Source organism: Thermobia domestica, chromosome 5 (genome assembly GCF_964235325.1).
Source record: "Thermobia domestica chromosome 5, izTheDome1.hap1.1, whole genome shotgun sequence".
Lineage (NCBI taxonomy): Eukaryota > Metazoa > Arthropoda > Insecta > Zygentoma > Lepismatidae > Thermobia > Thermobia domestica.
In genome coordinates, this window is record NC_137458.1 from 259274118 (window position 1) to 259289237 (window position 15120).

Below are 15120 nucleotides of genomic sequence, written 5' to 3' on the forward strand. Positions count from 1 at the left end.
TATGGTTTCATCCTAAATCTCAGAAACTACGCATGGTTCAGCAACTAGGCCTGCCTTTGTTTGTGTTCAGTTGTGAAAAGCATGCGAGCGCCGTTTGTTCCGTGTTTCTTTTCCATTATCATTGCCACATCTATAGAGTGGACAATTATCTTAACCATCCGTTAGAACGGACAAACCAAAAAAGAGAGAAAAGCGAAACTTTGCACAAAGCAACTATAAGAAGAAAGACATCTTTGTATATATTGAAAAGAGACTCAACAAACAGTGTTGCCAACCCAATATAAAGTAATACTTTTTCAAATGACACTACGTCAGATTATTAAATATTCGAAATTAACGTGTCAAACGTAACCTTAAAATACCACGTTTAATGTTCAGTGTTGCAAACTAAGCATATTATAGTATCACAAACATCCAAAGTCCGAAAGCCTTTAACGCAAATACAGCATAATGGAGATGCACAAGATAATGCACATCGAAAGAACTTTAGCATTGCATACCATGGTCACCGTATGACTTGTTTTGAATGAATAGGAACCAAGGTACTAGGGCTTTACAATTTTAATTTTTTAAAGCATTTGTTTCGAAAAATTGCTGAGATAAGTATCTTATTTAGTTACTTGTATGGTATGTATTGTATGTGTAAATTATTTTGCCGTTTACAGCACTTCGATATTTCAAACCGTTCCGGAGATATGATAAACATTGCTGATGTTTGCAAGACAGCTTAAATCGTGCAATTGCGAGAACTTATTGTAATTTCAGTTACTAAACACTATTGTTGTAATGTTATAGAAGAGAAGGGAAACAAAAATGATTTTATGTATTTTCCACAAATACGCCATTTTCACCAGGATAGAATAGATAGGTGTAATGCAAAATTGTAAGCACATTAACTTCCATACCTGGGAGTGAATTTCAATCACACTTAGCTGATACATTAAGTGCCTTAATACCGCCATCCAGTTCGACGATGCGTGTCGTGGGTACAAGGAGGAGCTAATCCCCTTACTATATGGACGTGGCAATGATTAGAGAGAGAGTAAGGGGATTAGAGAGATGGAACAAATGCCCCTCGCAAGCTTTTCCACAACTGAACACAAACAAAAACTGGCCTAATTGCTCAACCATGCAATAGTTGATACCATTGAACGTCTTCAATACTTGATAACAGTTTAGGACAGTAACTAAGTACAAGGAGAGTTAGGTTCGAAGTATGTTGTCATAGAGTTCAAATGAAATGCAAATAATAAACGAAATCATAACGATAATTATAGTGAAGTACAACAAAGATCAATTGAATACGGTTTCCTTAGACGCCGTAACTTTAGCTTAAGTTACAAGACCAACAAATTCATTCAAGTTTCATTGAAACTCATAAACCGGTATACAGTATTGCGTGTTATTTACCTCTACATTTTTTAGATTCTTATTTTGAGAATTATGTGCTATCTACGGAATTTCTACGAAATTCACTTCGAGGGAAAGTAGATCTAATGACTACATGCTTTCTAAGTGTAAGTAATCGTAGTACACTAGGATTATGTTCGGATACACGAATACTATTACTGTTACTACTAAAGTTAGCCCTCTTTTTACGGAGTTCGGTGCAAATACACCCCAGTGTGATAAATTTCGTTGTTACGCTATTAAAAATGCTTTCTGAAGAATGGCCCTTATTGACTTTTATTATTTATTTATTTTTAGCATATTAAAGGAAAGTAACTAAATCCAATAATATTTCTTACAGTTATTTGAATTTAATTCCAGTGTGGAGTGTATACACCCCACATTGTAAATAATGTTACTCTAAAAAATGTATGTTTTCCACAGTCGCTAGTAGATTGTGCTGATGTTAAATTTGAATTCTACTGTACTTCCACTTCTTATCTGCAGCTAAAAACCACACCGTGTCTCACATTAAAATTTTTAATTATATATCTTTATTGTTTTCTATTTTTTGTGTTTTCCAAACAGCAAACTTTGTCTTACATGTTACCTCTCCAGATATAGTGGTACAACTTTTAGTTATTATTATGTGTCGTATGTAACTTTTTGTTGTACTATTTTGTTATAACTGGTTTATTTTACCGAGATGGAGAAAAATGCCTAGTACTAGAGGATTATCTGAAGACAATACAAGGCATATGTTATCTGAAGAATTTGAAGTTGATTCTGATTCTGAAAATGACTCAGAGTTCGAAGATAATGTTGAACAGATTTCTGAAGAAAGTGATACAGTTTCTGGTGACAAAGGTTCGATGGATGGTGGTTCTGAATTTGTAGCACAAAATTCTATGGTATGGAGAAGTGTAGCACCGAAAATAGGACGTCGTCAAGGCTTCAATATTGTCCACAGATCTGCAGGACTTTCCGCTTCAAGCATAGATGTTGAAACGAAACGTAACTGTTTCGGGTATTTTTTCACAGATGACATTATTTCTATTGTTGCTATCTACACTAACAAGAAAGCTCAACAATGGGTGAAAAGTAAAATATCAGCATATGCTTCTTGCCAAATCGTGTGGAAAGATACGGATAATACTGAAATACTTGCCTTTATTGGAATTCTTACTATCATGGGAGTGCTCCATGCAAATAATGAGTAAGTTAATGTTCTATGAAGTACAGAAGAAGCCTTCAAAAGAACAATTTGTCCGGCTAGCATTTCAAGGGACAGATTTATCAAAACACTAAAATTTATCAGATTTGATGACTGTGACATAAGAGAAGAAAGAAGAACGAAAGATAAGTTTGTTGCTTTCAGAGAAATTGCAGATCTGTTTGCTAAGCAGTGACGTGTAACTTACAATCCTAGTACACACCTTACAGTGGATGCAAAGTTAGTCCCCTTAAGAAACAAATGTCTTTTCAGGGTGTACATGAAGACCAAGCCGCACAAGTACGGAATAAAAATTTGGTTTCTTGCTGATAATACTAAAGCATACTGCCACAACTTACAGGTGTACACCGGAAAAACTGAAGACCATCGGGAAAAGGATCAGGGCAAAAGAGTACTATTGGATTTGATGGATGACTTGGAATCTGGGTATGGTATAACAACCGATAATTTCTTCACGAGTATTGGTCTCGCCAACGAACGTCTTAAAAGGAACCTAAATTTGTGTGGCACTGTTCGTAAAAATAAGGTTTTTCTTCCTAAGGAGTTCTTGCCAAGTAAATGAAGACACCAATATTCCTCCGTATTTGGATTTACTGATCAGCCTACTTTAGTGTCGTATTCCCCAAACGTTGGAAAAGCTGTCATACTCCTTTCTACAGAACATCATGGACGTGCCATTAGCGGTGTTGAATATAATTTCACCTGATATCGTACTCCATTATAACAAAACGAAAGGAGCAGTTGATGCTTTTGAAAATTGTGTTTAGAGTACACTACACGTCCAAAGAACAGAAGATGGCCCTGGTTATGTTTATGGATCTCATCGACACGGGAGCAGTGAATGCATATTGTCTTTATGTCACAAAACACAGCGACTGGCTCTGCAATAAAAAGGACCGGAGAAGATACTTTTAGTTGGAATTTGGGAAAGAACTTTTACATCCCTATATTCAACGGAGATTAGAGCAAGCCATCAGTATTGTTAGACAGTTGGTGGAAGACATGCAAAAGAGACGTGCGTGAACCTGTTGCATAAGTTCAAGGGAGAGGTGTTCAGTGTCCTCGCTCAAGAGACAGAAAAGTTAGGTCAAAGTGTGATATGTGCGGCACTTTTGTTAGCAAGGATCATTCAACAAAGAAGATAGTATGTAAAGACAGTTTGGAAAAATAACCAAAGATTGTAATTTTACTTTTGTTGAATAAGAAATCTAAATAGCTGACGCTTATGAACCCATTTCATCAGTGGAATGGCGATGTGCTTGTTTATATATATACACCGGATTTAATATATGACACTAAATTACTACAGTATTACTGTAGTACACTAGTACAATGTTACTGTTTTGTATTTAAAAAAATGATTGTACAATAAATGTTCTATCGACAATTTATTTCAATAAATAATTAGTTACCTTACTTAAAGAGTTGTTTTGTGTCGGGGTACAACTACACCACACTCAGTAAAATTAAGTTCAGTTCTCATTCGTTTTACTGGTGGCGAAATGTCGTGTCTCCTAACAGACCTGTACTTATTCTTTCCATAATATTCACGGCAATTTGTCCTACTACCACGGTTTTTGTTTCCTCTGTAATTAGGTTCGGTTACATTATCCGTACATGTGAATTTAACATCACCTTTTACATTGAGATCACACTTTAATCTCACATGGATGTTTCGAATTTGGTTTCGATTTAGGTTAGTATGGTTGAGGTTAGTACGAAATTGTACCATTGATGGATTTTAAAAATTTTGCGATGTCATACTTAGATGATTGAAGTCAACGCTCTTCATCACGTACACTAAAATCACCAACTTATGGTTCACTACTATCAGTTTTGTCTTTTCGTTGAGTGAACATTTCAGTAGTTAGAACTCAATCGACTAATCACTACAAGCTTTGCAGGGAACACGCGTTCTCTTTCTGAATTTCACGAATACTGGAATGAATTTTCTTCATGCTACATGAACCACAGTCGCGTACATATCATTAAACGGTTGTATTGCCATTACTTCATCTCCAGAATTAATATCTTGTTGAATATATTGTAAATACAAGCAGTCAATAGCATTCATTAAACGACGATGAACCATAACTTTTCGCATATTGAAACATACCACAATCTTTGTTACATACATCATCAGTAAGGCAATCAAAAACATTCGAATAAAGAGTGAAGTCGGGAAAATCTGGTTCAAGCAATACTGTAGTATTTTCTGCGAACACTCAGCAAATTTCACCGATACAAATTCAGTATCTGCATTTTCTGTTGATTCTATGGAAGGTTCAGGTTCATTTGGAGCATTTAAGTTAACCTGTGATAACAGTTGTTCAGTAGACCTACGTATAATCTGTTCCATGTGGTGATTCATCTGTTCCATTTTTTCAACAAGATCTTGCCTTAATTGTCTAACTGCTGATCAATTTTACTATCAAGTTGGTTCATTCGTTCGTTTTGTTGATCCATCTGATCACCAAAATCTTCCTTTAATTGTTTAATGAGATCAGCTAGGCCAGAAAAGTTCATTTCCCTGTTACCATTTGATTCTGTTGCATTTCCAATGTCAGGACAACTCATTTTGATATTTCTGAAAATTTTTGTGCCACTTCTTAATAGTGTATACTCCGATTTGATATTTCTTTTAACAAAATCATTAGGTAGCCTTAAAGTCAAACTGCACACATGGAATTTATTATTTAGGTTATTGACTACTAAACTTCATACAAACTCCTAAGGTCCTGGGCGGAATCACCAAATTTATAACAATTCGAAGACCACCAAATTATATAAAGACGAAATCTCCAGTTCATATAACTAGGGCTACTGATTTAACAAAATCAATTTACACAAGTGATCATGATATTACATTTATTATATTATGTGACACATTAAACTTTTACACTCTTTAAAAACTGTACATGCAGTGTACACAAGATGGATAATTTATTATATATATATATCTATATTTATTCTTCGTTGCTATGGGAACAAGAAAAGAAATTACACCTATACCTTTTGTCTTTTATTTATAATCTTCTTCCTTTCTAGAGCAGCTTGTGCATAATTTAGAAGTACTTCTCTCCACAAATACAAATAAAGTTATAATAAAGAGTGAGGAAATACAAATACTGTTATACTACGACCATCGTCCCGCACGTGCTTTCTTCGCTTTTTTACCATGTCTGTACTTTTTCCACAATGTTTTTTAACTACTTTATTCACATGCAGAATTTCTTTGTGGCCTAAGCAGCAATTTTTAGCACTTTGCCCTCCTGAGATGTTACACCCCAAACATGGCATAAATATCACAAACTTCAACTTTCAGACCCCCATAAATCTACGATGCAGTAGAAACAAACCTGTGCATATTTATACAGACACTAAAAAAATATGAACCCCCTAGATTATGCCATTACAAATTACAGCCCCTTTACATGTGTAATTTTCTGTACTTTTTCTAGTGATTTCATGTATTGGTTCGCAACCCTGCATATTTATTTAGAAAACTAAAGTTTACTTTCTACGTGCACGTCACTCTTTCCTGTAAATATTCCTTTTTGTTTGGAGTTCGTCTGATACGTACGTCGTATCAGTAACTGTCGTCGTATGTAGTAACTAGTTTTCGTACACGCTTGCAAATGCAAAAAATGGCACTCCACCGATAACAAAGATGACCGCCATTCAAGAACACTTGTACGTACGACAACATGGATAGCGTTATTGACCTTCTCATTCACAAGGTTAGACTCAAAGTTTTATAATTTTTGGAGATGGTCGAGCAACCATTTTCCCCATCTTAAGACCACTTCATATGGATTGGCGCTATGAAGTCCAAGAACACATTTTAAGATAAATATTGTGTAACTAATTGCAGGAAACAAAATGGCCTACTAGTCTAGGCGCTACCCCCTGTCACGTGTGCAGTTTTATGTGTGTACCTTTTGACTGCTGGATGTTATTACCCACTTAAAAGAGAGTTAATTTAGTTTAGCCACTTTAACCTGGTTCATGGTCGTTTAGTCGGCATATTCGATTCAAAATGGCGGATCATGGCATTTCAACGCTCATATCTTAGCCATTTACAGATCGATTTTGATCACCTTTCTTTCCTTGGATAGAGAAAATGCTTCATAATTCTGTATGTTTTGCACTTTCGCAAAATCTGCGCCATTTTCCCGGAAATTCGGAAAGAGTAGAATTAAAGATAAAATTTTATACTATTTTCGTAATTTTGTCGAAAATGGCTAATATGTGAACATTTTAGTAAGACATAAAAAGAAGCATAATTGAATAAGCTTTAAAACGGCATACAACAAGCTGGATTTAGTTTAAAACTAGGCTATATATTAAAGGAAAACTAATAGTGTGTGAGATTTTAATCGTTGTTACCAAAATAGCATTTCCGCTGGTTTTACCGTCTAGCAATATACTTGTATACTCGTATACTACAATATACTTGTACCGCCTAGCAATATACTCGTTAGCCCATCTCACGTGCGAAGTTTTATTTTCCCTAAGTTTTCTTGTGGGGTTTGTTAAACACATCTGCGAGTATAAAAAATGTCCACATGGTCCAGATCATAGTCGTGTGGTTGCCATATTTAAAAATGAACGCCAAATCACTAGAATTTGTTTAAGTATATCTCCATACCAAATGGTCCGAATTTTCAACCTGGTTGCTGATTTTACTATTTTGTAAAGTAAATCTCGTAGTTCTATATTATAACGTAATTTGATAAAATGGAGCAACGACATATTTTGAGACACAAGTTAAAAAAAAAAGTGGATTCAAAAACAAAAAATACCAATAGAAGACGTATGGATAATACTGATACTAGTAGTGGATAATACTGATACTATTTAATAACACAGTACCAAAAATTGAAATGTGTGTCGCAAACCTTTCAAAGTCGGGATAAAGATTAGTACAATCATTTATGAGGGCACATCACAATATTTCTTACAGCTCAATATTTGCAATTTTCTGTAGGGACCCACAGTTTTTCTGAAGCTTATCTGCTAATTGCTTTGCTTAGGAAGTTTTTCAGACTCCGATGTGCCATCTGTCACTTGCGGAATTAAAATACCGTCTTCCTCTTTGTAACCATTGTCCAACTGATTTTGAATCTCAGACGGTTCCAAAGCATAAATCCATTTATAGCTTCTATTTATGTGAGGACTCTTTGGGGCCAACTCTTGAAAGTTTCGTAATTTTTTGATGATACTGATGGAAACATAATTTGCAAGTTCATATGCATTCTCTCAAAACTTTATAATTAATATATATTTTACGTATTTTTGTCTATTACGTTGTCAGCATCGTGAAAAGCAAAGGTGCTGGGAACTATTTAAAAGTATAAATGTAAGAAGTCAATTGATGAAGGATACTTGTCACAACTTATAACGCGAATGAGACCCCTGTGTCGTTCAGCAGAATCCAGGTTAGAGTTCACAGTAAGAACGTGCGTGTTGTCTGAAGCCCGATGTCACTTACGCAAGTCCAGCATGCTTCTTGCTGCCACCTGTCATCGATTCTAAAGTTCCGTCTGACCGAATGTCTTAACATTAAAGGACATCATAACATTTCTTCAAAATAATATGCTATTTATTTCTTCTTAGAAGACCATCAATTGGTATAATGATACAAAGTATACTATTAGTTGCACGAACAAACAAATGTATTTCCCTCTTTTGAATCCAATTACACAAATTTCAAGATATAACTTTAAATCAGTATACGGGACCAGATTTTCCGACTAAAGTACGGGGGATACCTTATGGAGTTTACAGATAGTGAGAGTTATGCACTTGTTTCTGGCTGAAATATCACACTGAATTACTCGAAAACAATGAGTTAACACTCGTAAAAGTGAATAATAGAGAATAGATTATTCCTGTTAGTCTAATATCGATGAAAAAAATATCTCACGAATGCTTTCAACATACATTGAGGAGGGAAACCGGGTTATTTTCACTTTTTAAAATTTTTGAGCTTAGGGTATCCGTATGGTCTAATAGCTAGCACGTGTGTTTTGAGCTCATATGGTCTTGAGTTCGATTCCTGGTAGGAAAACACTAAACATAATATCATTATCATTCACTTTCGTTAAGCATTCTTCCCCTCTATCCTGTGGTTTGAAAGAATAACGGTGGAACCGTGAACTAGAAACATTCAATTTTAATTTTTTGCGAGAGATAATAATGTAGTTTGAAAAAGTCCGACTAAACCGAGATATCTTTGAACTCGGAACCAGTGGCAAATAAATTGTTAAGTAAATGTACTGCTAGATGAACGCTTAATTTGTTTTCATATATTTTGAGTTCTATATGCATCTGAAGTAATGATGGTGTTAACTTCTTTCAGTATCTAGGCCTATGGTTTTTAATCTTATAAGTCACTGATAGTAGCTAACTCTATTCTATATCCACGTATTTAATTTCGCGGCAAATGTCATTTAGAGCAAAAACTTTTCTACTTGAATCATGTTTGTTTATTGTAGCGTTTCTTAGTTTTTCTATTTTTCCGATATGACAAGTTATTTCCGAGCTCTCTTGTTAAGCTCACTACCACCACAAACTTTCAAAAAAATCCATCATAGCAGTCTGAAATGACACCTCTAGTAAACTGAATCCTACAGCAGTATTTATGCATAATTAATAGAGATACACTGAACCAACAATTTCATTAAAAGGTACAAAAATACAACAGTGAGTTAAGCAATTTTCGCTTTTCTTCTCTTTCAAAGACTCCAGATAAAACTACAAACCTTCGAAACGACATTTGCTAGATATGATTGGATTGAAAGCGTGAGTTCAATCAACTATGGGAACTTATATATGTGGTTCGGATCCCATGTTAACCAGTAGGTCAACATCTCACATAGTGTTGTTGTTGAAAGGCATGCTAAACTTCAGCCAAACCAACTAACATTTACTTTAAGCAAATCTGACTTCTTTCGGTAATTTCATAAATGGTCTACATTAATGCCGACCCTCTATTTTACTTTATAAGAATTCACAATTAGGGACTCAACAATTCTCCTTGTTGACTGTAATACGGAATGGTACTTCTAATTTTTATTATGGGTTCACTTGAGCAGACGCTTCTACCCAGTGGTGCTATTCTATTTTTTTAACAACCGGTGTTCTCTTCCTCTCTCTCCCTTTATATAAATACAAGGAATGTTCCAGAATAAGGACCATCGACGTGTAGTGAAATGGTGGTAAGCCGTAACACAATTTCACGCATGCAGCCACAACGACGGACTATTGACAAAGAATGTGCACTGATTGTCTTGAGTAAGTAGGAGTTTGGCAGTCGTGGAAGGCAGACAGCAATGACCACGAGAATTTTTCTCCCGCTAGTTATGAAGTGCGCGATGTGAAACGATTTTTGTTTACAAAGGGAACTTCTGCTGCTGTTATCCATCGAAAATTGTGCCTAGTGTATGAACCTACATTAATGAGTGCAGAAAGGGTTCGCAAATGATGTCGCGAGCATCAAAATTGGCACAACAGAGTGCACAATGAAGATCAGAGTGGCAGACCTAGTGTTAAGACGGATGACCTCGTGGAACAAGTTAACCAAAAACTGCGAAGTGTTCGGCTATTGACGATCAGTGTTCTTGCACATGAGCTTCCCACATTGCACTGACCACCATCTACAGAAATCTCACACAAGTATGGATATTACAAGTTGAGTGCAATGTGGGTGCCGAAAATGCTAACGGACTACCACAAAGAGCTACGAATGTGCAGTGCCCGACAATATTTGGATCGCTATAGAAAATAGAGAGATGACTTGTTTTCCCACATTGTGACAGGCGACGACACGTGGATCTTGTACACCAACGGCGAATCCAAACAACTGTTTATGCAGTGGCGCCACTCAAGTTCCGCCAAACCAAAAAGTTTAAGCACTTGCCGCACTCGAGTCGCAAACTGATAGCTACCGTCTTTTGGGACAACAGCGACGTCCTGTTGATTGATTTCTTGGAATGTGGGATAAGAGTTACAGGTGACGTGCGATTCAAATTCGACGCCACGGGAAATTGTTGTCCGGAAAAATCCTTGTTCACGACAACGCGCTTCCTAATACCGCTGCCATCTTCGAAAAGTGGATTCAAGATTTTCGTTAGGACCTGCTTGACCATCCTCCATACAGTCCCGACGTTGCCCCCAACGATTACTTTCTCTTCTTGCTTTTGAAACTGTTGCTTGGTGGGCAACGGTTTGCAAACGACGAGAAATTCAACACTGCTGTTGTCAACTGGTTCCCAACCCAAGCGGCAAACTTCTATTCAGAGGGTTTACGAAACATGGTGCATCATTACGAAGTGTTTCGAACGGCAGGGTGATTATGTGGAAAAGTGATGTAGTTCCGTAGACACATATTTCTGGCAATAAATCCCGTTCCGTACGAGCGTCTGTTTTTTGTAAATTATCAAACGGATCTTACTTTTGGATACATTTATATATATCGGGTGTCCCAACAGGAAAGGGCCAGATTTTGAGGAATGACAGTATGGGTCATTACAAGCAATCGTTCGAGATATTGATGAAAAGATCAATATTTTGTACACACTGATTCGACGACACATACCTCCGAAACCTGTTATGCGCTCCTTCCATAGTACTACACAGTGTGTTGAAGAACTGATAATGGTGCTGTGACCTTTATACTCGACATAATAAGATGGTACATGGGATCCACTTTTCTCTTTCAGCACAACCAGTCCTTACAGTTCTTAGGTTAAGTTATTTCAATTGTGGGCTCGGTTTCTGCAACAGGACATTTCCTAACAGGAACTGAGCCAAAGTTTGGCCCGGCTACTGTATGAACCTTTTAAGAACTGATAATGGTGCTGTGACCTTTATACTCGACATAATAAGATGGTACATGGGATCCACTTTTTTCTTTCAGTACAACAAGTCCTTACAGTTCTTAGATCAAGTTATTTCAATTGTGGGCTCGGTTTCTGCAACAGGACATTTCCTAACAGGAACTGAGCCAAAGTTTGGCCCGGCATCAACGGAGTCGCCACCCTCACACATCATGGTTCGGGAAATCAATCAGAAGAAAACAAACTCTATTCGATATGTGGAGTAACATACTGGGAACTTATTCGAAACGCAAATAATATGGAAACAGATATAAATTTGATGTACATATTATATCTAAAATTTAATAACTACGATCAACTGAAATTCTCATTAGCATACTGAATTGAACATTTTAATACATACAGTATAGAATATTACAACAGGTAAGTAATTTGTTTCATTATATTGAATCTTTTGATAATAGGTTGTTAGTAATACATATATTTCTTTGTTTGATTTTGTTAGATTAGGTTATTAGGTTAACTTCTTAGTACATTAATTAGTTTAGATTTCATACAAAATATTTATATGTACATGTTCCTATATATATATATTCAATGCTCTTTTTTCTCAGTTTAGCTTCGGCGCAAGTAATTTATATAATTTGTTCAGGAAACAATATTAAACAGGGGAACAACATCAAACACGAGGTAAGTATTTAACCTTTAACTTTCCTTTTAATAATTACAATACGTGGTAAACATATGCATATAATATTTGCAATATTTTATTAATCTCTCTTCTTCTCATATAAAATTATTTTCTTCTTGTCTATCTTTTCTTCTTATTATATCAGGCTTCTGTATAGCCCGCTCCCCCCAGTTCTTTGTCACCGGAACTGGAAGAGTCACTACTACTACTCCTACTACTGCTATTACTACTACTACTACTACTACTACTACTACTACTACTACTACTACTATTACTACTACTGCTGCTGCTGCTGCTGCTGCTACTACTACTACTACTACTACTACATATACTAAAGCTTCCTTACCACAACATTTACATCTTAAATCTTTATAACATGCAAATTCCGATTCATTATCAACTAATATAAATCGTTAGAATCACTATGATTTGTTAAAAATCACTGGGGGGAGCGGGCTATACTCAATATTTATATATTTGGTCTAGGAATTAATTCGTGCGGTTTTTAATAAAAATTGAAGCTTTATTTCAAAAACAAAGTAAATGAATACGTTAACAAAGATATTGTCCATCGCTAGCCACTACTTTCTCCCATCTTTCAGGCAATTTACGGATTCCGTGTCGAAAGAATTCCTCATCTTTTGACGCAATCTAATCAAAGATCCATTTTTCGATATTTTCTGAAGAAGTGAACCGCTGTCCAATCAAATCGTTATTCATGCAATCGATCAAGTAGTAGTCAGACGGAGCAGTGTCTGGTGAATATCGCGGGTGGAGTAACACTTTACATCCGACATTTTCCAAATAGGTTTTGACCGGTTTTGCGACATGTGGTCGAGCGTTATCATCTTGATAAATAAGTTTATTATGCCTGTTATTCCATTCTGGTCGTTTTCAGGCCAGAGCTTGCTTCAAACGCATTAATTGTTGTCGATAGCGGTGTCCATTAATAGTTTCACCAAGTTTCAGAAGTTCATAGTACACCACACGTTTCAAATCCCACCATATATACAGCATAACCTTTGCACAATGAATATCTCGTTTCGGTTGTGAAGGACCTGGTTCACCTTGCTTCACCCAGGCCTTTTTTCGTTTAGGATTTTCGTAATGAATCCACTTCTCATCACCAGTTACAATTCGATGCAAAAATCCCTTCCTTTTCTGTCTTTGAAGCAGCAATTCGCAAACGGTTTTTCTTCTTTCAACGTCTTTCTTTTCAATTCATGTGAAACCCAATAAGACATCTTTTGAATCATTCCTATGGCTTTGAGACGTTTGGAAACTGTTGTTTGCTCAACTCCAAATGCTTCTGCAAGTTCGTCCTGCGTTTGACACGAATCCTGATCAAGCAATGCTCTCAATTCTTCAACTTCAAATTATTTTGGCTGTCCAAATTGCTTTTGGTCTTCCAAGCTGAAATCACCACCTTTAAACCGTGCAAACCACTTCTGACACGTTCGCTCAGCTAGAGCATGGTCACCAAACACTTCCACTAAAATATGATGACTTGCGGTAGCACTTTTCTTCATGTTAAAGCAATGAAGAATAACTCCCCGCAAAAACACTTTATCAGGCACAAAATGCGCCATTTTCAGTTGAAGAAAAAATGTTGTTGTTTCCGCTTCAAGCAACTGACATATACTAAACAAGATGCTCAATGACAGTAGTTTTCAACGCATGTTTGGATCAACGAAACTATGGGACAATAAGCTAGTTACGCCATCTTTTGTAAAACCGCACGAATTAATTCCTAGACCAAATATAAAATACATTATTCTTTCTTTATTTTTTTTATTTATTATTTTACAGGTACGCTGATTCTCCGCTGCAACCACTACTGTTAGTTCCCAAATAATCACAAACGTCAAGCTACTCTTTGCATTGTCTCAAAAGAACCATTCGTCTGCTATTTAAAATATTAAATTGGTTCGCCAGAATTCCACACTTCTACATAACATCTACAACTGTATTACTAAATTCCAATTCCAACTATTCATCTACTATGTGATTAAGTTTCATAACATATAATAAATTTATCGCACAAGTTTCATTACTCAAAATAATGGACACGTAGTAAATACTGAAAAGTTTAATGTGAAGCATAAGATTTTGACTATTTTAATCATGTCATCCTAAAATAATGGCAGATTGTAATAATAAGGGGAGAGAGAAGAGAAATCTCTCCCGAACAAACGTACAACCAGCTATTCATAATTATTTTCTCACCTTTATTAATTTCCGACATTTTTATCTATATTCTTTATATCTAAATTATATTTTCCGTTTCGAAAAAATCATTTACTTTTTTTAATTTATATCATATAGTGCGGACTTGAATCCTTGTCACCACTTTCCAAATATGTAATGCGCTGTGGTGTAGATTCGGAATAGCGGCGCATTACAAACTGATGCAGATATTGGAATCATACAAAAACAAATAACTGAAACATGTAGTGGGCATTATATAGAGTCTACGTATCACATTTAATACACTCACAGGTCCCAGTATTTCGGAAGAAATTCGTTTCAAATTTCTGTCTGCCCATTAAATTGAAATAATTCAAAGTTGCTTGCTTTTACAACAATGCAAGCAAACGGGGAAATGAAGAGGTGTTTTCACCAATTTGTTGGGCTTCGTTCTTTCACTCTTGGCAAGGTCTTGCGCGCGCGCGCGTGTGTGTATGTGTTTTTATATCTGAGTACAAATAACGGTTCTACGAAGTTCAAATATTTTAACAACCGGTTCTCGCGAACCGTTGTGAACCTGTTGAATAGCACTACTGCTTCTTCCAAAAATTTATTTTATAGATAAAACTCGATGTGAAACACTTTTCGTAAAAGAAAAAAAGTGTGACTATAAGTAATTTCTGTCATTGGATATCATATTGAAGTACAGTTTGAATGGTAGTGAACATATTTTATCTGTAACTATTTACTGAAGCGGAAGGCGGAGGAATACGAGA